Raw genomic sequence first — 22492 nt, forward strand, 5'->3', positions numbered from 1 at the left:
CTATCCCAGGCTCTGATTTTCTTGTATTTGAACTTTCACTGTTTTTCCTTCAGAAACTTCCTTTCCTTCTCACAAATCCATTAAAAATGAGTGTTCATCCTTTATCAACCAAACTGTTCCTACTGTTCAGTTTAGAGTTTCCGTTTTGGCCCCTGGCTGTTCACACTCCTTCCTGCTCTCCCTCCCCTCCCCTTCCCTCCCTTCAACTCCAGTCCAGTCCGGTCCCTGGTCTGCTCAGGACCTCCGCCCAGGGAGCACCTCCGCCCAGGGAGCACCTCTGTGCCCTGCTCTGTCCTTTGCTGCCTTTCTCTGAGCAGAGCCTTCTCCTTCCTCCCAAGCCCTAGATGGCCTCGCCGCCAGTCCCGTCTACCCGACATGCGTTCTTGAAATTTACTCTGTTCACAGAGTAGAGGGGAAATGTGCCATCCTCTGAAATGTCACAGAGGAAAATCTCCTTTTTAGTTAGTTCTTTGAGAAACATGGACAAATTAACATGTTCGTCATGTTCAGTGTTTGGAATAAGCAACCTTGATGGTTTTGTTTCAACCACACTTCCTTTCATAAAACAAAAGCTGTTCATGGCCTCCCTTCTGCTCTTTCTCTATCCTGACCCGACAGGAAGGCTCTTCCTCAAAGTACAAATCAGAGCAGCAAATCCAGGTTAAAGCAAGCTCTGTTGCAATCCAGAGCCTTCCACCCGACCCCAAACTCCCCCAACCCCCAATCCCGGTAGCCGAGGAAGGGGAATGCCCATCCTTTCAAGGGCGGGGACCCTCTGTGGAGATTTCTCAGCCTCTTGTCTTAATGAGTTTAACTCCAGAGATGGGCAGCTAGAGCCTTCCCACTGAGCATAATTACCACGATGGAGCACCTGGGGAGAGATTGTCACAAAGATAACTGGGTCTCAGGCTATTTAGTGCTTTACAGATGAGAGTAAGGTGGTGACTTGGAAAAATGAGGTCTGGTTCGGATAGGAAGATGGCTATGGTTCACTTTCTTCCTCCTGTTAGAAGCATCAACTGTGTGTTTCTAATTGACATGCATAAGCCCAGGACACGAAATAGACTCAGGTGAGAAATCATAGGATCCCAAGGCTGGATGGGACCATAGGGGTTATCCTGTCCACCTCCAGCCTCAGGCAGGGCTGCTTACAAACCACCTTGGAAGGAGGACTCACTACCCTTTTCATCAGCACCTCAGGAGTACTGAATACTCAGATAACCGAGGGCTACCTGGGTACAGACACACACTACAAAGGATTATTTGTGTGTGTTTATTCTGGCTCTTCTTGCTTAAAAGTCCTACCCAGGGTCAGGGGCAGGTCCCTAACACAGGCCGCTGACAGCAGCACACTGAACTGTCAGAAATTCACCCAGCAGCCTGAATATACTGAAGAACACACAAGGAAAATATATTGAATCATCTTGTGCAAATTCACACCTCACTGAGGAGCTGAAAGAGGAGAGTGATCTTTTTTTTTTTTTTAATTAATTTATTTATTTATTTTTGGCTGTGTTGGGTCTTCGTTTCTGCGTGAGGGCTTTCTCTAGTTGTGGCGAGCGGGGGCCACTCTTCATCGCGGCGCACGGGTCTCACTATCACAGCCTCTCTTGTTGCGGAGCACAGGCTCCAGACGCGCAGGCTAAGTAGTTGTGGCTCACGGGCCTAGTTGCTCCGCGGCATGTGGGATCTTCCCAGACCAGGGCTGGAACCCGTGTCCCCTGCATTGGCAGGCAGATTCTCAACCACTGCGCCACCAGGGAAGCCCAGGAGAGTGATCTTTTAACCACTGTCAAACTCTGTGCGTGGCAGGATGGGATGGGGCTTCTGCTTTCCCCAAAGAAACAGCTGATGGAGGACCTAAAGCAGGGAATGGTGGAGGGTGGATTTGACAGGTAGTCCTGAGGCCGTTTAGAAACTGATACTCAGATGCCTGCAGAAAGGGATCTGCTAAGTACACGCTGGGAGATATAGGGGGTTTGGGACCTGCAGTCTCCTTTGTGGCTTCTGTGCATCCTATGCCTTATTAATGTAACGGTACTGAGAAGACCTAATGTAAGTGAGCCAAGGGGTGTGGGCCCCAGGAATGGCAGAGGGAATGAGCTGTCCCATGGTGCTGGTTGGACTAGATGACATCCGCCAAGAAGCCTGGACACATTCCCAAGGTTCCAGGGAGCAAGGAAAGTTTGTAGGGCAAGGTTGCCCCGCTCCCTGCAAGGAAGATAAGTGGAGCTTTCTCTCTGGACTGTCCACACCTGGAGCCGTTGGATTTCACATGTCCTTGCAGACTCTCGAGGAGACTGAGGAATCCATCCTCTCGGCCAGAGGTGAACAAACTACATCTTGTGGACTGTTTTGGTACAGCCCACAAACTAAGAATGGGTTTTACATTTTTAAAGGGTTGGAAAAAAAAGCAAAGAAGAAGAATGTGCAATACAGATCATATCTGGTCCACTAAGCCTAAATTATTTACTATCTGGCCCTTTACAGAAAAAGTTTGCCAACCCCTGCTCTAGGCCACTGGTTCTCAAATTTCCATGTTCATAAAAATCACTTAGGGCACTTATTAAATATTCAGATTACCCCCTCCAGACAGCTGGCTTAGCAGATCTTGGACTGGGCTCCCAGTATCTGCACTCTAACACCACCCAAGGTAATTCTAATGTAGGTGAGCATAAGATGACCTTACAAATGTTCCCTTTCAATTAATCAATAAATACATATTTACAATTTCTATCTGGCCAGCTCTCTGCTGAGTGTAGCAGGAGACACCACTGGTAGAAGATAACTCACCCCAGCCCATGGAAGAATTGCAATCTAGTTAGGGAAAGGAAAGCTTCTCAAGTTGAAAGTATTAGATATAAGTCAGGAACAAACGGCATGAGGCCGATTCCACATGAAATGGAATTTCGGGTGTAGGGCCATTATTCATGGTTGTGGTCACTCTGGTTGCAATCAGTGTGGAATGGAGTGTTTGAGAAAGACTCGGCAAGGTTTGGGATGTGGAGAAGGTATCATTTGCAAAGGGACAGAGCAGGAAGGGGCTTTCGGAATGAAAGCTATGAATATGTGGGCAGAGAGCAGAATGGCTGGACCACCAAGGGCATTCTGGATAGTAGAACTGATGGACTTCCTCTTCACGGTGAAAGCTACTCAGAAGAGTAGCTTCTCCTCCTTCTCTTCTTCTCAAAGCCTTGTTAGATCCTAAGCCACAGCAATCAGGATTCTAGATTTTTCTACCTAAAACTATTTTTGCCATTTCCCACTTCCTTCTCACCTGCATCCTCATATACTCTCTAAGCTCCTATCTCGCTGAGATTTTTTTTCATTATGCACTACAAATTTATGCCTCTATTTCCTTGCAAAGACTATTCTTGTAGACTGGATTGTTCTTTTCCTACCTGTTCTTTCCCTTCTTGTTTATAAAGAAAATGCTGTCTCATCTCTCAAGACCCAATGGAAGTATTATCTTCTCCTTAAAGCAAAACTGTCTCCAATCTCTTCCCTTCCAAAACAGAGCTAAGCAAGTTTTCATTTTGCACCAACCTGGTGTCTTGAACAAAGCAAAAGGATAGGGCTTGCACTGTAGTAGAATCAGTTGTCTTCATTTCTACCTATCTCCTGTATGAGACTAGGACCTCTTTGAGGTCAAAAAACCACGTTGATCTATTCTTATTTCCTTGATGCCTCAAACACTGCACATCGTAGTGGGCAGTAAACATTTCTTTGGTGGGTGGGTGATTGAATGATTCATGAGCAAGGCATTTCAGTTTGTGGAGTCCTCTAAACATCAGAGGAATATGGCCTTGCTGATACTATCAATGAGCCCCATACAGGTTTTTAAATAGGGGATGACATAATGGTTCCATTTAAGGTAACTTATAGAGAAAACATTAATGGAAAGTTGGAGCCTAAGGATGATTTGTTGAGTAGGTAGGAAGGCTGGAGATTCTCCCTGGAGGAGTACAATGCCTTACTTCTTTGATAATAACTCCTTGGCATCTCAGCATCTTTAAATTCAATAGACATCTTCAGCAGATCACGGGTAAGATCTGAGCTGGACACTGTGATACAAACTGTGTCTCAGCTGGGGCATCTGCTATTGGATAACCTGAGCTTTCATATGGCATCTCAGAAAAACCTCCTGGGGCCCTGGAAAGCAGGAATAAAAAATAATCACTTTAATATCAGCTACAGTTCTAATCTCAGGAATTTTGTTAAATTGCAGCTTGAAACTGCTCACAATGGGAAGTGGTTCTGTAACAACTAAGGCAAATAATTTACCTTAAGGACAAGAACCAACCCTACATGCATAGAAACTGGAGGAGTTCCAGAGAACAACCAGAAAGTATAAAGACAAAGGAAAATAGGTCCCATGAAGTTTAATAAAAGTTAGGCAATAAGAGGGAAGAGATGGCAGAACAGGCTAAACTGGACCAAGGCAAGTGGAAATGATGGTTGGGTTCCCGAAGCAACAAAGAGGAGGTGCAGAAGAGGTAGGAATATGGAATCATTTTCAATAGGCGGGTCTAGGATTCTGAATTTTATTTGTGAGGGGATGTAGGTGGTATCTGAGGAGGATGTGGCAGAGCCAAATATCCAAACTCCAAAGATATCTAACCAGGGCTTCCATTTCCCTGACTCCTCACATCTACATGGGGCCAAAGGACAAATACAACGTGAGCAGAAGTAGTAAGCATCACTTCGAGGCCGAGAAGCTTAAGTACCCAATGTGCCTTCCCAACCCTCTCTTCTGCTTCTACAGGCCTGGATTAAAGTTGGAAGCTTCTCCAGGTGGGAGAAGCCTGGATCCTGAGTCACGGCTTGGGAAAGGGCCACCCAGGAAAACTGCCAGGGGAGGGACACCATCTTGGTCTTTGAGTGGGGGAGACCTGAACTCTTATTGTGTTCATCCTTTGAGATTGGAGGTTGTTCATTACAACAGTAGTCGCCTCTTTCTTAATCCAGGGTAGGAGGCTAGATTTCCAGGAAATTTTCAGAGAGCAGCCTAAGTTATAGCCTAAATTATGCTTTGAGGCAGGGCACAAGTAGAGCAGGAAGAGTTCTGTTGGGTCTTGGGACACATACAAAGCTAGGAGGAATCTGGGCCAGTAGTCCTTTTCTCCCATTGATTTTTGCTGGGAGCAGGCAGGCTTCGACCATTGATTTTAACCACTGATTGAGTCATATTCCCCAGTCTGTCAGCACTTATTCCACTTCCTTTCGTCTAATGTTTTCACCTGCTTGAAGCTCCACAGCCATCCGTATCTTGAGTTCACAGCTGCACATTTCAGAAGGGCTTTAGAAATGGCTCCCTTCCCCGCATGGCAGTGTTCAGCCCAGTCTCTTCCTCCCTCTTCCAAGACAGTCGTTCTCAGGGCGATTGCCTGTTAGACAGAGAAAAATACTAAAGCTGGAGACAGCTGATCTTCACAGAGGCTACGGCAGGTCAGAGCTCCATCGGGAGGAAGCCGGCGACCTACCAGGAGTTGCTTCAAGACCCAAACGCTCCTTTCTCTTCCACAGAACGAGCCATGAAGGCAACCAAGACTCAAAGCGAGCTTCACAGCAAACAGGAACTAAAGAGCATCCAGCAGGTGGTGGCTCAGATGCCAAAGCCACCCTCATCTCGGCTGAAGAGTGGGCACAAATAGAATTGAAAATGGCCCAGAGTGCTTGGAGTGGGAAAGAAGATTCTAAACCTCAGGACACACCTGCAGGAGAGAAGGGGGGTGGAGGTATATTCTTCCTCTTTCTTTCTCCTTCTCATCTGTGGTTGCTGAAACAAACCAACAAACCCAACAACCAACCAACCAACAAGCAGAAAACAAAACAAGATGGCTGCGGGTGGCTCGCTGGGTCCTACACACCGGCTGACGCGCATACGTGACAGGCGGGCCGGCTGTCCAGATGCCGCAGCCGATCCGCCCGCTGAGCGAGCCGCACTGCGCTGCGGATCAATGTGCACATGCCAATTGCTTGATTTCGAGCAGGCTGGGGACGGCGTGCAGAGCAGGGAGGAAATGGCTCTTGGGTTCTTCTCCATGGCCTTGTCCCTTTTGGCCCCTGGGGGAGAGAGTGAGGCGACGGTGAGGCCAGCCCCTCCCTGCACCGCACCATCTGGCGTGTCGAGCCCGAGGAGGACAACGTTTGGTTCCACCTGCACCCGCCTCCGAGGAGGGCCTGGAGAATCGAAACAGACACGGGAGATTGGGGTCCCCTTTGTGGCAGACGCAAATTCTGTCAGCAGGCTGGGGGAAAGGAGGCCATTGGGCGTCCTTGCTAGGATTGCTGACACGAATCGAGATTCGTTTGGTGGCCTCTCTTCCCTCCTTCCTAGGATAATAGGCACACAGAATGCGAACTCCCTGCACGGCGGGCCCGAATATGCCATCCTCTCTCCTCAAGGAGGGCAGCTGCCACAGCAGCCCAGCCCCAGACTCGCTGAGGGGGGGAGGGGATGGGGAGTGGCCAAGGTAGCACTGGGATGTCGTGTGTGTGTGTGTGTGTGTGTGTGTGTGTGTGTGTGTGTCGTGCACACGTGGTGTTTACTCAACCTGTCTTCTGGAGTTTTGTTACCCGTTTGAGTACTCACCTGAGGGGATCCCAGGGACAGTGGGCTGGACCCATCTAAAGAAGAGAAGCCCAGGGTCCAAACGGCTGTCTGTAGAACGAAGAGGGCCCAGAAGTCGTGGGTTATGCTTCTGGGCCAGCAGAGCAGCACAGACAACGGACACTGCCGAGGTGCTCGTTTCCCCGCTCCTGACCAAATCCTTGTGCAGCTGTGGAAGTCTCCTTGTCCTTCCCAAACCCAGGTACCTCTTCTCTCCCTGGGCATTGGTTCGTGCATCTTACCTGCAGCCTGGAGCCTGGCCTGCCCTCACTTCATAATCTCTCTGATCACCTTTCCAGAGGAACCTCTCCCTTCCCTCTGTGGAGTCTACTGTAGGAATATCTCATAGAATTCTGCCACACAGCCTACGATTGGCGAAATTCTCTAGATAATTAGTGCAGTGGGAACTGGCACCCTGTCTTGTACATTTTGACATCTCTCTGCAGTGCCAATAACCGTGCTATTCAACTATTAACGCTTGAAATAAATTTTGGCTAAAATGAATTCGTTCTTAGGAAGTAGTAACTTGAAGATTTGTCCCTGCAAACTCTATGCCTCAGAAAAAAATATTAAAAACAAAGACCCTTACATGTGGCCCATGCTCTCCCCTCTCAAAGCTGCGTCAAGAGCCAGCAGTCCTGTTGACTGATAAATCCCGCAGTGCTTGGCTGGTCATTGCCCTGCCCACCAAGAGACCATTGGAAATTTCCTCGCTTTGCTATCATTTGTCACGGGCTCCAAAGGTAGAATCAGTCATTGCTAAGTTTTGGTTTTCAGGCTCATGCAGAAGTATTTTCATTTGTGTCCTTTTTCCATCTGACTCTTTAAACTAATCCTTCTAGACTTCAAATCTTTGCACAAACCTCCCGTGTCATCATTGGGGAAGTCTGGGCCCAGAGCTAAGGTAGGAAGCAAAAAACCCCAAATCTGCACGTTTTATTTCATTGGTACATGTATTTAATCCATCTGCAAACTGTGCATTGGATAGCATTGCAGGCTTCTCTCTCTGGGAACACTAAGGTATGTGTATTCAACAGTGAAAAATAAACATAAGATTTTATTACAAAGTGCCACTGCTGCTCCTGGCATGAGTAATTTGTGCACCTGCATTTTTAAAATGTTTCAAAGTTTTTCCCCTTGGTGGATTCCGTGGTAACACACATTAGCTTCCCGGCTGTCACAGCCTGGGTCTTGTAGGCTCCTGTCTCTTCTGCCCGTGCTACCTAGAAGTCCTTGTCTTCAGAGCAAACACAGTGGCCACCCATGGAAGCCTTGGAGAGTAAGGCTTCCTCTCAAGAATTGGCAAGAGTGTAGGAGTGTTAATCCCTAGTGCCAAGGAGGAGGGGGTGGACCATCGAGGGAGGAGTTAATGTCGGGTTCTGTCCTCCTCGGATGTGGGGATGGTTTCCGGGGGGGTGCAGGGTTGCCCCCTCCTCCAGGCTCTTTGCCTCTCAGCCTGCTTTTTCATAAGCATAGGATCCCAGTCATTTGCAGCTCATCACTGAGGCTCTTCGGCAAAGAGGGCGACCCAGTATGAGCCAGACAGAACTGAAACACCCGGCCAGCCAGAGCACCTGGAATATGGTAGAGGGGCCTTGGAAGGGGAGGGTGCTATTATTCTGAATGAGGTACAGCATCCTGGCTGTCTTTTATCTCTTCCTTCTCCTTCTTTTGCAATGATTCTGATCTTTGCAAGTGTGTAAGTCAGTCTGTGTGCTCAGCGCTCACTAACAATTTCCCCTGTGATAACTGTAATCTCCTGGAAACGTTCCTTGGTGCCTTCCGATGTCCTCCACAACAACCCGGAAGGCTGGCAATCCCAAGTCATCTTAGGCACATTCATACTTTTCTTCAAGTCATATCACAGCATATTGAACACTTTGCTCTGGAGCAGCAGGTCTCAGAGGAAGACGATGATGACCCAGTGCTACACCAGCTTGATCGTTAGAGTCTCCGTCTCTCTAAGCAACACCAGGCAGATAACTTGATCTAAAGAGTATTTATTTATCTGTCCAAGGCTGCAAATGGAGACAGAGGAAGCGCCACTGGTGGAGTCGTGGGGTGTGAAGTCTTCATTGTTCAGTGTGATCGAGAGCAATGGAATGCTTGTTTCATTTAAATAATACCGAGTTTTCAAACACTGCACACCACCTGGCCTGGGAGCTGCCTGGCCCAGGCACAGGATTGGATGTATGTGGCATTTTGAATGGTTTAACTGCAAACTTGTTCTGGTTTTAGTTCAAGGGGTAGTAGTGGAGTAGTTGTGTTCACTGCCGAGGATCAAGTCCCTCTTCTTGCTGTGGACGAGGCTTCTGTTGGCCAACTGGTCATCTCTAAACTTGGCTGTCTAGGAAAGTGACATGATTCCCTCTCAGAAGAGTAAGAAGAATCGCACTTTGATATCCTCTATGAGTTTGCACACTGATGCTTTGGTCAAGCCATATGTTTTAATTCGGGGAAAGATTTCTCAAAGTATCCCCTAGAACTTTCTAACTGGCTCCTCTGGTGAGTCCTGCCTTAAATGGATGTATGAACCTTGCCCCAAAGCAAAGACTCTTTGAATTGTCAAACCACATATTCACATACGTGTGCACACCTGCATGTACACACACACATGCATGCATACACACACCAGTTTATTTGGAGAGAAATCAAAGACTTACTTTGATGTAGTTATCTGGATTGTCTTGTGCCCAGGTTGCTCATGAAAAAAATTTTTTTTACAATTGAATTAATTTTTTATTGGAATATAGTTGATTTACAATGTTGTGTTAGTTTCTGCTCTACATCAAAGTGAATTGGTTATACATATACGTATATCCACTCTTTTTTAGATTCTTTTCCCATATAGGTCATTACGGAGTGTTGAGTAGAGTTCCCTGTGCTATACAGTAGGCTCTTATTAGTTATCTACTTTATATATAGTACTGTATATATGTCAATCCCAATCTCCCAATTTTTCCCTCCCCCCCCTTCCCCCTTGGTAACCATAAGTTTGTTTTCTACATCTGTAACTCTATTTCTGTTTTGTAAATAAGTTCATTTGTGCCAATTTTTTTTAGAGTCCACATATAAGCATTACTCTATGTAAAGAATATGAGGAGCAGACTGGTGATAACTGAGGAAATGGTTGCCACATTCAGCTGGATTGTACATTGAGTAGCGCTTGATAAATATCCCTTGGCTTGGATTCAGTATCGCTCAGGCTCTGTCCACAGTTTTAGGCAAAGAGGCTATTAGAATTAATTATCTCATTGATTCAAGATGAGTATACAGTATTTGGATAAGCAATGCTGTTAAAATGAACCCCACAATTCTAGCACCTTCACATAATAAAGGTCTCTTGTTCCTCCCATCATTGTCTTATATGGTTTGGGGGGAAGGGTGAGGCTCTGAACTGTGAAACCAGCCGGGGTCCAGTCTCTTTCTGTCTTCTGTCACCTCCGTCTCTACCACGTGGCCTCCAAGGTAACCACAGAAAACAAAAGAGAGAAAAGAGTGTATAGAGCATATATACCCACTCTTAACTGCCTTGGTCCCAAAGCCCCTCCTCAGTACAAAAGGGATGGGGAATATACGCTCACTGGTGCCAGGGAGAGGGGCCAGTCTCGCCACTGATACCTTTGCCTATATTATCTGGATATTTCATGGGAAAATATCCAGCTCCAATCACAGATATTGTTCCATTTCTCTCCTTCTCGTCGAGTCTTGGTGCTGGTGGACGGAACAGTTGCAGAGGGCATGTTCCTGGAGTTTTCCTTCTTGGATACAAATTCGGTGCCTTCCACAAGAGTGATGGTCTCAAGATGAGTGGCTGCAAATGGAGCTGATTATAATTGTGTTATGACCACACACATGCCTGAGGTGTTCTTCAATCAGTCTCAACCACTTCAGTCTGGTTTAGTTATTCTTTACAGTAGCAAAACTTCTTTCACTTGCAATCTGAAAAAGGTACTATAAAATCAGGCTATAAATAATATTTCATTATGTAGTTGTAAAGGCATTGTATTTTGAAGCATGATAGTAAAATGGAGCAGGATCCTATGGTCCTTGCCCCCCATGTCCTCAGCCTGCCTTTTGTCTGTGGAAAAACTTTAGCCAAAGAATAAGTTCAATCAGAGAAGTGAGAAAATGCAGAAGCAAAGGAAAGCAGTCAAATAGGACAAAATAATAATAGTTTAGTCACTAAGCAAAGTCAAGGACCTTTAGTTCCTTCTCAAGGTCTATAGATAGTATTCTGAGCCATATCCTGTGGGCTGTCTTGTAAATACTGAAACCCCCCATCAGGTGGAAGAAGTTAACTACATGATGACCAGACTGTAGCCATGACATAAGCTACCACAATTCCAAGAACTGGCCTCAAAGAAATGGGAACAAACTGACCTTGAAACTGAAGAGTAACTGTACTTAAAACAATGAAGATGACTCTGGTCAGACCACTGATGACCTATTTCAAGATGACGGTCAGAGCTGACTGTGCTGTTTCTGCATGTAGCCCCCTCCCTCCATCTATAAAAGCTCTTGCCCACTGGTTGTCAGTGGGAGGGAGTCGGCCTTTGGACAGGAGTCCACCCTCGCCCCTAGTTGCCAGCATCTGAAATAAAGCAAACTTTCCTTTCCACTAACCTTGCCTCTTAATTGGCTTTTGAGCAGCAAGCAGCCGGACCTCCGCTTTCAGTTACAATAGTAGCATATAATACCCAACCCTTTGCCATTGCCCATTATTTAAACTTGCTTTTGACACAACTGCTCCTAACACTGTGCTTCTGACATACTGGGCCTACATTATCCAAAGGTTGATAATATTTTTTTCAGTCATTCTAAAATATTTCTTACATTAGTGACTTGTCCTGTCTTTGGAATTGTGATTGGAAACAATAGAATAATGAAACTCCTTCAAGAGTTTTGTTAAGTGGGATTTGGACCACTTGGAATAGAAGCTACATTGTTCATGGCTCTAGTTTCATATGTTTGTATGCAACCACTCTCTTGTATCTGAAATAAATTTGCTGTAGTCTTTGTCTCTACTCTATTCTAAACACACTGTACAAACAAGGGCCTGCTTCTCTGGAGAATAACCAAGCCAAGGATGTCATGTTCCATCTTGATGACGAAATGCAGATTTGTCATTAAAAGGCAAATTCTTCATTATCAAAAGCTGAATAGAAATGATGCTTTAAAAGATTTTAGCTAATGAAATTTAGCCCCTTCTTCCCTCCCCCCCCAAAAGAAGAATTTAGAAATATACTCTGGAGCTTAGCCCAGAGTATTTCATTTGGCTTCAAAATGCATACATTTTCTTTTACTTCATGGTCTTGCCTTACAGTATTTTGTTGTGTAGAAGGTAGCAAACCAATGTTGTTTGCCTTGTTGAGCTCAGGAACACTGCTTGCTTGGTTTTCCTGATATATTTCCAAGGCTTGTGTCTGGTTAAGCAAAATCTATGTGGTTTCTGGCTACCCCCATCAAGGAAAATGTACCCCGAATGGTGCCATCGCTCTATAACTTCTGCATCAGCCCAGTCTTCCATCTGGCAGGTTCCCTCTCTACTTTGTAGTCCTTTCTTCATCTTCTTTGAAGCCATTTGTGCAAGAAGGGAAGACAGAGATGCCTCTTTCCTTCCAACATTTCTGTCAGCTTAGGCTGAGTTTTCAGCTTGGACTCTGCTTTGGGAGTTTCTAGGTTTTGAGGGGATTTAAAGACTTTCCCAGCTCACCGAGTCCTTGTAGACTTCAGTTTTTTGCAGTCTCCTTAGTCAGTTCTCTATAAATGTCCAAATATGAAAGTCTCATTGCATTCCCTTATTTCTGTTCCCATGGCTTGGGTGAGCCCCTGTGGATGCAGGTTGCTGCTGTGGACGGGCTGAGGAGAATGGATGAATGGAGCTCTCCAAATCCATTTAATATAGCTGCCCTCAGATAACCAAAGGCTTGCGTGGAGGTGGTAGTCCCGTGAAGAGGGAGGTTCTGCAGGGGAAACTGCCAGAACCTCAGGAAGGTGCAATAAACCCAGTGGCTGCGAGAGGCATCCACTTTCCTTCCTATGGGCCGCTGGGGAGCCAGGCATCAAATACCGTTCTGTGTTTTGGGTATTTTGTTTGTTAGTTTGTTTTTACTTTGCTTTGCTACAAACTCCAGTGAGACTTTGGAAATTCAGTTTCAAACGGTCCTACACATTCCTCACCCTCAAGACCAGGAGGGAGGGGAGGACCTTCAAGATGGCAGAGGAGTAAAATGTGGAGATCACCTTCCTCCCCACAAATACATCAGAAATACATCTACATGTGGAACAGCTCCTACAGAACACCTACTGAACGCTGGCAGAAGACCTCAGACTTCCCAAAAGGCAACAAACTCCCCAGGGCAAAAGAAAAAACAGAGACAAAAGAATAGGGATGGGACCTGCACCTCTGGGAGGGAGCTGTGAAAGAGGAAAAGTTTCCACACACTAGGAAGCCCCTTCACTGGTGGAGACAGGGGGTGGGCAGGGAGGAACCTTTGGAGCCACAGAGGAGAGCTCAGCAACAGGGGTGCAGAGGGCAAAGCAGAGAGATTCCCACACAGAGGATTGGTGCCAACCAGCACTCACCAGCCCGAGAGGCCTGTCTGCTCACCCACCGGGGCGGGCAGGGTCTAGGAGCTGAGGCTCGGGCTTCGGAGGTCAGACCCCAGGGAGAGGACTGGGGTTGGCTGCGTGAACACAGCCTGAAGGGGGCTAGTGTGCCACAGCTAGCCAGGAGGGAGTCGGGGAAAAAGTCTGGACTTGCCTAAGATGCAAGAGACAGTTGTTTCGGGGTGCGCAAGGAGAGGGGATTCAGAGCACTGCCTAAACGAGCTCCAGAGACAGGCGCGAGCCGTGGCTATCAGCGCGGACCCCAGGGATGGGCATGAAACACTAAGGCTGCTGTGGCAGCCACCAAGAAGCCTGTGTGCAAGCACAGGTCACTATCCACACCTCCCCTCCCGGGAGCCTGTGCAGCCCGCCAATGCCAGGGTCCCGCGATCCAGGGACAACTTCCCCGGGAGAACACATGGCGCCCCTCAGGCTGTTGCAACATCTCACCAGCTTCTGCCACCGCAGGCTCACCCCGCATTCCGTACCCCTCCCTCCCCATGGCCTGAGTGAGCCAGAGCCCCCGAATCAGCCACTCCTTTAACCCCCTCCTGTCTGGGTGAAGAACAGATGCCAGAGGGCGACCTACATGCAGAGGCGGGGCCAAATCCAAAGCTGAACCCCAGGAGCTGTGCGAACAAAGAAGAGAAAGGGAAATCTCTCCCAGCAGCTCTGGAGCAGTGGATTAAATCTCCACAATCAACTTGATGTACCTTGCATCTGAGGAATACCTGAAGAGACAATGAATCATCCCAAAATTGAGGCAGTGGACTTTGGGAGCAACTGTAGACTTGGGGTTTGCTTTCTGCATCTAATTTGTTTCTGGTTTTATGTTTATCTTAGTTTAATATTTAGAGTTTATTATCATTGGTAGCTTTGTTTATTGATTTGGTGGCTCTCTTCCTTTTTTTAAAAAATGTATTTTTTTTTCCTTTTTCTCTTTTTGTGAGTGTGTATGTGTATGCTTCTTTGTGTGATTTTGTCTGTATAGCTTTGCTTTTACCATTTGTCCTAGGGTTCTGTCTGCTTTTTTTTTTTTCTAGTGTAGTTTTTAGCGCTTGTTATCACTGGTGGATTTGTTTATTGGTTTGGTCGCTCTCTTCTTTTTTTCTATTTTTGTTACTTTTGTATTTTTTCATTTTTAATAATATATTTTTATTTTTTATTTTAATAACTTTATTTATTTTATTATTATTTTTTCTTTCCTTCTTTCTTTTTCCCTTTTCTTCTGAGCTGTGTGGCTGACAGGGTCTTGGTGCTCCAGCTGGGTGTCAGGCCAGAGCCTCTTAGGTGGGAGAGCTGAGTTCAGGACATTGGACCACCAGAGACCTCCCAGCCCCATGTAATATCAAATGGCAAAAGCCCTCCCAGGGATCTCCATCTCAAGGCTAAGACCCAGCTCCACTCAACGACCAGCAAACTACAGTGCTGGACACCCCATACCAAACAACTAGCAAGACAGGAACACAACCCCACCCATTAGCAGAGAGGCTGCCTAAAATCATACTAAGTTCACAGACCCCCAAAACACACCACTGGACGCGGTCCTGCCCACCAGAAAGACAAGATCCAACCTCATCCACCAGAACACAGGCACCAGTCCCCTCCACCAGGAAGCCTGCACAGCCCACTGAACCAACCTTAGCCACTGGGGGCAGACGCTAAAAGCAATGGGAACTACAAACCTGCAGTCTGCGAAAAGGAGACCCCAAACGAAGTAAGTTAAGCAAAATGGGAAGACAGAGAAATACACAGCAGATGAAGGAGCAAGGTAAAAACCCACCAGACCAAACAAATGAAGAGGAAATAGGCAATCTACCTGAAAAAGAATTCAGAGTAATGATAGTAAAGATGATCCAAAATCTTGGAAATAGAATGGAGAAAATACAAGAAACGTTTAACAAGGACCTAGAAGAACTAAAGAGCAAACAAACAATGATGAACAACACAATAAATGAAATTAAAAATTCTCTAGAAGGAATCAATAGCAGAATAACTGAGGCAGAAGAACAAATAAGTGACCAGGAAGATAAAATAGTGGAAATAACTACCACAGAGCAGAATAAAGAAAAAAGAATGAAAAGAATTTAGGACAGTCTCAGAGACTTCTGAGACAACATTAAACACACCAACATTCGAATTATAGGGGTCCCAGGGGAAGAAGAGAAAAAGAAAGGGACTGAGAAAATATTTGAAGAGATTATAGTTGAAAACTTCCCTAATATGGGAAACGAAATAGTTAATCAAGTCCAGGAAGCACAGAGAGTCCCATACAGGATAAATCCAAGGAGAAACATGCCAAGACACATATTAATCAAACTATCAAACATTAAATACAAAGAAAAAATATTAAAAGCAGCAAAAGAAAAGCAACAAATAACATACAAAGAATGCCCATAAGGTTAACAGCTGATTTCTCAGCAGAAACTCTGCAAGCCAGAAGGGTGTGGCAGGACATACTTAAAGTGATGAAAGGGAAAAACCTACAACCAAGATTACTCTACCCAGCAAGGATCTCATTCAGATTCAACAGAGAAATTAAAACCTTTACAGACAAGCAAAAGCTAAGAGAATTCAGCACCACCAAACCAGCTTTACAACAAATGCTAAAGGAACTCCTCTAGTCAGGAAACACAAGAGAAGGAAAAGACCTACAAAAACAAACCCAAAACAATTAAGAAAATGGTAAAAGGAACATACATATTGATAATTACCGTAAATATAAATGGATTAAATGCTCCCACCAAAAGACATAGACTGGCTGAATGGATACAAAAACAAGACCCATATATATGCAGTCTACAAGAGACACACTTCAGACCTAGGGATACATACAGGCTGAAAGTGAGGGGGTGGAAATAGATATTCCATACAAATGGAAATAAAAAGAAAGCTGGAGTAGCAATCCTCATATCAGACAAAACAGACGTTAAAATAAAGACGATTACAAGAGACAAAGAAGGACACTACATAATGATCAAGGGATCGATCCCAGAAGAAGATATAACAGTTGTAAATATTTATGCACCCAACATAAGAGCACTTCAATACATAAGTCAAATGCTAACAGCCATAAAAGGGGAAACTGAGAGTAACACAATCATAGTAGGGGACTTTGACACCTCACTTTCACTAATGGACAGATCATCCAAAATGAAAATAAATAAGGAAACACAAGCTTTAAGTGATACATTAAACAAGATAGACTTCATTGATATTTATAGGACATTCCATCCAAAAACAGCAGATTACACTTTCTTCTCAAGTGCTTATGGAACATTCTACAGGATAGGTCATATCTTGGGTCACAAATCAAGCCTTGGTAAATTTAAGAAAATTGAAATCATATCAAGTACCTTTTCCGACCACAACACTGTAAGACTAGATATCAATTACAGGAAAAAATGTGTAAAAAATACAAACACATGGAGGCTAAAGAATACACTACTAAATAACCAAGGGATCACTGAAGAAATCAAAGTGGAAATCAAAAAATACCTAGAAACAAATGACAATGAAAACACAATGACCCAAAACCTATGAGATGCAGCAAAAGCAGTTCTAAGAGGGAAGTTTATAGCAATACAATCCTACCTCAAGAAACAAGAAATATCTCAAATAAACAACCTAACCTTATACCTAAAGCAGTTAGAGAAAGAAGAACAAAAAAACCCCAAAGTTAGCTGAAGGAAAGAAATCATAAACATCAGATCAGAAATAAATGAAAAAGAAATGAAGGAAACGATAGCAAAGATCAGAAAAACTAGAAGCTGGTTCCTTGAGAAGATAAACAAAATTGATAAACCATTAGCCAGACTTATCAAGAAAAAAAGGGAGAAGACTCAAATCAATAGAATTAGAAATGAAAAAGGAGAAGTAACAACTGACACTGCAGAAATACAAAGGATCATGAGAGATTACTACAAGCAACTATATGGCAGTAAAATGGACAACGTGGAAGAAATGGACAAATTCTTAGAAAAGCACAACCTTCCGAGACTGAACAAGGAAGGAATAGAAAATATAAACAGACCAATCACAAGCACTGAAATTGAAACTGTGATTAAAAATCTTCTAACAAACAAAAGCCCAGGACCAGATGGCTTCACAGGTGAATTCTATCAAACATTTAGAGAAGAGCTAACACCTATCCTTCTCAAACTCTTCCAAGATACAGCAAAGGGAGGAACACTCCCAAACTCATTCTACGAGGCCACCATCACCCTGATACCAAAACCAGACAAAGATGTCACAAAAAAAGAAAACTACAGGCCAATATTCTGATGAACGTAGATGCAAAAATCCTCAACAAAATACTAGCAAACAGAATCTAACAGCACATTAAAAGGATCATACACCATGATCAAGTGGGGTTTATCCCAGGAATGCAAGGATTCTTCAGTATATGCGAATCAATCAATGTGATAAACCATATTAACAAACTGAAGGAGAAAAACCATATGATCATCTCAATAGATGCAGAAAAAGCTTTAGACAAAATTCAACACCCATTTATGATAAAAACCCTCCAGAAAGTAGGCAAAGAGGGAACTTACCTCAACATGACAAAGGCCATATATGACAAACTGACAGCCAACACTGTTCTCAATGGTGAAAAACTGAAACTTTTTCCACTAAGATCAGGAACAAGACAAGGTTGCCCACTTTCAACACTATTATTCCACATAGTTTTGGAAGTTTTAGCCACAGCAATCAGAGAAGAAAAAGAAATAAAAGGAATCCAAATCGGAAAAGAAGAAGTAAAACTGTCACTGTTTGCAAATGACAGGATACTATACATACAGAATCCTAAATATGTTACCAGAAAACTACTAGAGCTAATCAATGAATTTGGTAAAGTAGTAGGATACAAAATTAATGCACAGAAATCTCTTGCATTCCTATACACTAATGATGAAAAATCTGAAAGAGAAATTATGGAAACACTCCCATTTACCATTGCAACAAAAAGAATAAAATACCTAGGAATAAACTTACCTAAGGTGACAAAAGACCTGTATGCAGAAAAGTATAAGACACTGATGAAAGAAATTAAAGATGATACAAACAGATGGAGAGATATACCATGTTCTTGGATTGGAAGAATCAACATTGTGAAAATGACTACACTACCCAAAGCAATGTACAGATTTAGTGCAATTCCTATCAAACTACCAATGGCATTTTTCACAGAACTAGAACAAAAAATTTCACAATTTGTATAAAACACAAAAGACCCTGAATAGCCAAAGCAATCTTGAGAAAGAAAAATGGAGCTGGAGGAATCAGGCTCCCTGACTTCAGACTATACTACAAAGCTACAGTAATCAAGACAGTATGGTACTGGTGCAAAAACAGAAATATAGATCAATAGGACAGGATAGAAAGCCCAGAGATAAACCCATGCACATATGGTCAACTTATCTTTGATAAAGGAGGCAAGAATATACAATGGAGAAAAGACAGCCTCTTCAATAAGTGGTGCGGGGAAAACTGGACAGCTACATGTAAAAGAATTAGAATACTCCCTAACACCATACACAAAAATAAACTCAAAACAGATTAAAGACCTAAATGTAAGGCCAGACACTATAAAAGTCTTAAGAGGAAAACATAGGCAGAACACTCTATGGCACAAATCACAGCAAGATCCTTTTTGACCCATCTCCTAGAGAAATGGAAAACAACCCAAAAATAAGCAAATGGGACCTAATGAAACTTAAAAGCTTTTGCACAGCAAAGGAAACCATAAACAAGACGAAAAGACAACCCTCAGAATGGGAGAAAATATTTGCCAATGAAGCAACTGACAAAGGATTAATCTCCAAAATTTACAAGCAGCTCATGCAGCTCAATATCAAAAAAAAACAAACAACCCAATCCAAAAATGGGCAGAAGACCTAAATAGACATTTCTCTGAAGAAAATGTACAGATTGCCAACCAACACTTGAAAGGATGCTCAACATCACTAATCATTTGAGAAATGCAAACCAAAACTACAATGAAGTATCACTTCACACCAGTCAGAATGGCCATCATCAAAAAATCTACAAACAATAAATGCTGTAGAGGGTGTGGAGAAAAGGGAACCCTCTTGCACTGTTGGTGGGAATATAAATTGATACAGCCACTATGGAGAACAGTATGAAGGTTCCTTTAAGAACTATAAATAGAACTACCATGTGACACAGCAATCCCACTACTGGGCATATACCCTGAGAAAACCATAATTCAAAAAGAGTCATGTACCACAATGTTCATTGCAGCTCTATTTACAATAGCCAGGACATGGAAGCAACCTAAGTGTCCATCGACAGATGAATGGATAAAGAAGATGTGGCACATATATACAATGGAATATTACTCAGCCATAAAAAGAAATAAAATTGAGTTATTTGTAGTGAGGTGGATGGACCTAGAATCTGTCATACAGAGTGAAGTAAGGTATAAAGAGAAAAACAAATACTGTATGCTAACACACGTATATGGAAACTAAAAACAAAAAGGGTTCTGAAGAACCAAGGGGCAGGACAGGAATAAAGATGCAGATGTAGAGAATGGACTTGAGGACACGGGAAGGGGGAAGGGTAAGCTGGGACGAAGTGAGAGAGTGGCATGGACATATATACACTACCAAATATAAAATAGATGGCTAGTGGGAAGCAGCTGCACAGCACAGGGAGATCAGCTCGGTGCTTTGTGACCACCTAGAGGGGTGGGATTGGGAGGGTAGGAGGGAGACATAAGAGGGAGGAGATATGGGGATTTATGTACACATATAGCTGATTCACTTTGTTATACAGCAGAAACTAACACACCATCGTAAAACAATTATACTCCAATAAACCTGTTAAAAAAATAATATCAAAAAATTTTTAAAATGGATCTATGAGGAAACAGCTTAGAGGAAAATCTTTGCACAATTACCTACATATATAGTACATGCTTTGAATCAAGGTTATACCATGTTTTATGATGAGATACCCCATCTTCTCCTTCCTACTGAGTTATATTGAATAAATGCCCAGAAAGAAAGAAAAAAAAAAAGACCAAGAGGGAAGAAATCAGCCCCAGGGTTTCACTAGGATAGTAGTATAGTGGAATAGATCGACCAAGACCATTTTAAATGCCCACAGCTTTTCAGTGCTGAGGAATGCAGCCGAGGCATCTGTTAGACCAGCATGGTGGTCTCCAGGTGCCCAGTGGTCCATGCCATGGCCCTGGAAAAAAAACCTTTGGGAGATAAGCAGCAGAGACCCACACACCAGAGGGGCCTGATTCGAGGCAAGGCTGCGTGGCTCACCCTGTTGTTAACTTGGATGAAGGAAGGAACTGAATGACATTCACAACCCGAAGTGATTCCATTTCATCATTTTGTACACATACATTCATGATGTGCTATATGTTATATATAATTTACTAAAGCATGCTTTTAAAAATAGATTTGAGGAGCGTGGAGACCCCAGAAGAGTATGTTATTGTACTGGGCTTGAGTTTCTCTTTCCCTCCCACAGGGGACCTCTGAGGGTCTATTTGAGGGCATGAATATGGAAAATTCAGCTCCAACTCCCCACCCCACTCCCCAAACAACACTGCAGAGCTATGCTAAGCTCTTGTGGTTTTGAAAGAACAGATGCATGAGACAAAATAAGTACAAAAGGAATTTGGGGAATGGGTCCTAAGAATCACCACATTTCCTATCACTCTCAGAAAACACATCTCTTTTCAGGGGTACTGTACATCTGTGTGGCTCCAAACCACCAATTATTTTTCCAAGAAACATAATTACAGCCTTCTCCTGAAAATGCCAAACGCTCAAATGAAATACAGCTTCAGAAATTTTCACTTAAGTTAATTGGTTCCAATTGCTCAGACCTGCTTTAGCCCCCCGAAACACATGCAAGCCAAGTTCTTTTTTTTTTCTTCCTATTCACTTTTTCCAGAGAAAGAAAGAAAGAGAGAGAGAGAGAGAGAGAGACAGAGAGAGAGAGGGAGGGAGGAAGGAAGGAGGGAAGGACGGAAGGAAGGAAGGGTAGAGAGCTACCCCTGAATTCTACATATTTTATTAGAACACAACCTAACGGGACAGGAAGTATAATTGAAGTAGGCAGGGAGGACACTTGTCCTGGTGGACACTTGCCCTCCATATCTGCACCAGCCCTGAGAGGCCACAGATGTCACAGGCCTTCCTCTTGAGCCACTCTGAATGTAATCTGTTGGCTTTGGTTTGCTGACTGTATATGCACGTCAAAGACTGCGGCCATGGATTATTTATAAGATGTGCACTTCCAATTCGCGCTGCTTCAGACGTGAGCTTCAACTTGGCACACGCGGCCGCCGCAGCCGCAGTCTGTTCTGAAAGGTTGGGCAGGTCGGGGCTGGTAAGTGAGCCTCTTGCTGAGTGGTTGTGCAAACGTTAGCTGAGGTAACATTTGGAAGCAGCCCTGTTTGCAGACAGACTCTTATTTCAGGTTAACAACGCTTTACATGACATCATAAGAGACATATAAGGGCGCATATTCAGAGGACGGATCTGGGAGTGATGCATCCAGCCCAGAGACCATTGGGTCATTTGGGCCCATGACTCTTCAAGTGCCCACTTGGAGAATTGACCGTGTCTCATTTTGGATCTGTGTCTGCCTACGTGGAAACCCCGTTTTCCCACTTGATGGAGACTCACAGACATTGCCTCCTAACTCCATGATCTGGTATGGTAGGAGAAGCAACTGGGAAAATCAGTTTAATTTACCATTTTAACCAAATTTAATTAACCCATTTGCTGAGGTTAATGAAACCCTTGTTAACTTGAGTCAGGAGGGGGATGAAAAGTAGGGCCTTTTAAGCTCACATCCCTAATAGGATCCATGCCTTAAGGAGCCGTGAACCTGACAAAGACAGGGCACTAGTTTGGTGCTTTGAACCTTTTCTCAGAAAGGGAGTCTAGGGGGCATTCTGCAGGGACATAGGACAGGAAATGTAGCCAGCACTCTAGTCTCTCCTAAAGTTATTCAGTGTTTGAAATTGTTATTTAGTCTAAAACAGGGGGATTCTAGGACAATTGCAGCAGGACACTCCAGTGCCCAGTGGAAACGACCTGGGGTCCATCCACATTCTCTAGTGGCTGACCTGCTGCTGCATGTTATCAGAGGCCTCCTTCTCAGTCAATGGTGTTTGCAAGGCAGCCATAAATACCCAAAGCGATGGTTCTCCTGCCTGGAGTTCAGCATCAGAGCGATGAACTGACAAGCTCAGTGTGTTTTAGTTGC

This window comes from Balaenoptera ricei, chromosome 14, assembly GCF_028023285.1.
Source record: "Balaenoptera ricei isolate mBalRic1 chromosome 14, mBalRic1.hap2, whole genome shotgun sequence".
Taxonomy (NCBI): Eukaryota; Metazoa; Chordata; class Mammalia; order Artiodactyla; family Balaenopteridae; genus Balaenoptera; species Balaenoptera ricei.